The sequence below is a fragment of the Temnothorax curvispinosus genome, unplaced genomic scaffold, assembly GCF_003070985.1.
Source record: "Temnothorax curvispinosus isolate PA1 unplaced genomic scaffold, ASM307098v1 QBEX01005022.1, whole genome shotgun sequence".
Lineage (NCBI taxonomy): Eukaryota > Metazoa > Arthropoda > Insecta > Hymenoptera > Formicidae > Temnothorax > Temnothorax curvispinosus.
Window position 1 is genome coordinate 1 of NW_020214802.1, and position 3,853 is coordinate 3,853.

The window sequence follows — 3,853 nt, forward strand, 5'->3', positions numbered from 1 at the left end:
AAAAAAAAAATTGCGTTACTCGGCAGATGAAAGTCACATTTGCGGATCTAATATTTATTCAAAAAGAGGAGAGACAGAAAGAGGCAAAAATGCATCGCTGCACAAGCGCACCAATTATTATAACGTTTGCAAACAGCAACGAGCGCCCGTGCACAGTTCGCAGTGGAATGCGTTACGGTGTAATGCCGTTGGCCCGGCAATAGGCTTAATCGAGAGTAATAGAGTACGTCCACCTATTAATAGAGTAAGCACATCTCCGTGGCGTGTGCCGCCAAGCACGATAATGTAATAATGCAGATGTTCCAGTTGTCTTTCCTTTTGCACTTGAGCAACAACTTTGCTATGATTCTCCTTTAATCACTATCATTTAGTCGTTCCATCTAAAACGCAGTTACACGCCACGCGGTCGCGTATTAGCGTCGCGGAGACTCGCTAATTTTTGTGCGCGTAACGCCGTAACGAGGTTGCGTAAAACACTCCCGGCGTTAATTCGCTCAGCGCCGAATTAAGCTGGAAAAAGCTATAGAAATTCCGCCCTCAAATTCTAACTTGCTGATTTTAATTTGTCCGATCTCTCTCTCTTATTTCTCCAACTTCGATTTCTTTCAGCCACTAACGAGGTGTTTTGGTAATTCCGTCACGATCGCGGCCTACGGGGAAATTTCTTCGGCACGATATCTCTCTCGCATACGCCATCGCCCGTCGTGATTCATCCACTGCTCATCCTCTCGCGCGCCCATCTTCCTCCTCCATCTATCCCGGCTTTTACCTTCCACCTTGGGTGCATGCATAGGTGCGGTTGTTTTTATCGCCATAGGCGATGACCTCATGTATGCAACGTGGCTGTCCCGCAGCCACGGTTAAGCCGAAGAGGAGTGACGCGAGAGCGCAGCCGGTTTGCATCAATCCCCGAAAATAAATTCGCTCCCGGGCGTGTGCGAAACGACGCGGCGCGCACGATGCCGTAGCGCGTTGCTAAAAGCATTGGCTCGCCCGAGATGCGATGCCGACCTTCCCTCCCTCGCCTCCTAATGTCGTCGAGCTATATGTTCAAAATTGACGACGAACGCTGTCGCCGATCGTTCGCCGAGTCGTGATGATCTAATGGCCTCGTTCCGGCGCAAAAGTGCGTCTGACAACATCGTCGACGACGACGATGGCGTCATCGCGCACGTCTGTCACGTAAGTATTTCGGTAAACTTTTCGTCGCTCGTAATGTCCCGTAACGACGGTAAATCTCCCGTATCGCTCAAATCTATGTGGAGCCTGCACGCTTTCGGCGCCGAAAACGCAGGTATCCCGTGAAGTATACCTGCGACCTCGTCTACAAGACCAACCAGCGGTGGTACGGTGAACGGTGGTACGGAGAGGAGAGAGACTGCACCGCGCGAGATAAGAAACGCTCGTGAACGCACGTGCGCGAGCGAGGAGAAACGCGGGAAGAGGCAAAAGTGGGACGACCGTCGTGCATGTTTCAGAAACAGTACCATATTTGATGCGGTCGCACGCGGGGGAATCCACGGAGGAAGGAAACCTGGTGAAATTTTCACGAAAGCCGCGGAACCGATCGAACGAGTATATCGTTGTCGGAGGCTACAGACGCGGCGTTCCCCCGTTGAGCAGCGTATCATTGTACGTTGAATTATCTAAGAGAGGCGAGTCACGGTATCGTCGAATCTACTTCTCTATTCGAGATACTTTGGACGTGTCGGGAAATTATTATTTATTTCTGTCTAAACGTAACGAATGATACCGCAGTATCGTTCTTAGGAGGCTAGAGATCACGCTCTTACAACGCGAAAGATACTTTTTTGGGAAGCTCCGAACGTCCTGCGGAACGAAGTGTCGCCGCGAAAAGCCTTGCAAAATTCATAAACTTTGACAATGAGAAATTGCGAGTGGTATAACGAAAAGAAAAACATTAGAGCGCGGCAGCTATATTTCTTTGAGCTAACTCGTCGCCTCTCTTTCTCTCTCGCTCTCTGTCACTTTCATGATATGAAATTGAGAAGCGTGATGGCGGGCGTAAACTATAGGTTGCGCGATGTAGGAATCACGTTACAGAAGCCATTGCCCTAGCTTGACCGTGGAAAAATCGACGTGCTTATTTATCAACATCGCGATGATATCTGGAAATAAATTCGGGTTTGACAGCGATTCAATTTTAAAACGAGACATCGAATAGTTTTAAAAACTCATTACACGCTTCCCTGCCTCTTTTTAGGTGTGAATCCACTTTTTGAACTAACTATAGAATCACGTGAAATACATGTTTAATAAATTTTATGAGAACTTTAACGAATATGAATTTTACTCGATGCGAGTCGATATCGCCAATCGAAGAGCGTAACGTTGCAGAAATTCAATAAATGCACGAGGCATCATGCCGTTCTAACTGACGATATTTAATCACAAGCGGTGAACCGAACCGAGAGGCAAGTTTACGCGCTAACAAACCTACCGAGCGTACCGATCGAACCAGCCTGCAGCAGCCCTCCCGTATTTTCGCCGCGCAACCCCATCGACCGGCTCCGAAGCGTGGAACCACCTTTGTTTCTCCATGGCATTTCGCGTGCGCGCGTATATACGCAATCGACGCGAAAGCGCCGGAAAAATATCCGGCCGATGCCAATACGTGCACACTCTATTAACGATTTCTTTGTGGTCGTGCACGCGCGTAGGTAAAACGCGCGTGGGTGAAATATCGGCGGGAGGCGTTGGTGGACAAGCGTAAACGCGAACGCTTACATAAAACAAACCTACGGAAGAGAGGAGAAAAAGGGAGGGAGGAAAACCGATAGACTTTGTCGGGACAATTATTGACGTCTGTCGAGTAAATAAAAAAATATATATATATGTATACATTATACATATAATAAAATTCATTCTGTGAACATCGTCGCGACTTGATATTATCATATAATTAACGCAATAACGCTTGATACATTAACGTGCCTAATTTACTTTCCGCCTTTCTCATCAACCTATGCGCGTGAAGATAACTTCGGCGAGAAATGATGATAAAGAGAAGGCAATTTCCACCTTCATCGGCAACGGAATATACATCAGCCGCTCGCTGTCAGTTACTGTCAAAGAGATTGAGCGACAGCGCCTCAGGAATTTCTTCATTAACGTGGGCTGGCTGCGTCGAAATGTCGATACCCCCAATTTCATCCATGTCGCCGGAACAGAATGCAAACATTACCGTGTATCTCGTACGAGACACCCGTGTCGTGCGTGCACGGAGAAAATTTTATAGTAAATATTACTATGGTGTCGCACTAGCTGCGGACCATCAAGACGCACAAGTTTAAATGCTATAGTCTTATAGTAAAATTACTATGTCCATAGCATTTAGTGCTACGATCATAGCATTCAATGCTATAATTATACATAGTAGCATTAAATGCTATTAACATAGTAATTTTACTATAAGACTATAGCATTTAAACTTGTGCGTCTTGATGGTCCGCAGTTGGTGCGACAGCATAGTAAAATTTAATATAAAATTTTCTCCGTGTACAAAAGTTGAATTCGCAACTCTCTCCAAAATTTCTAGCGTAAAAAATTACGACTGTATATAAATCACCCGAAAATATTTCACCGCGACGCACGGCGCTGTCTTAAAAAAAAAATGTTCCTTTCTACGTCTCGTAATAGTTACATGATTCATCTGAAGTGCAAGGAACTCGTCGCTCCGCTTATCGTGAGTTTACCTTTTACACGTTTATCGTATTATCACTGGCGATAAGATTTCGTTCATGCCTAAACCCGTAAAATGTACGTGCCTCCACGGTCATCAATCTGCCAGTGTAAGTTGGAATTATGTTAATAGACCCGCGCTCCCATCATA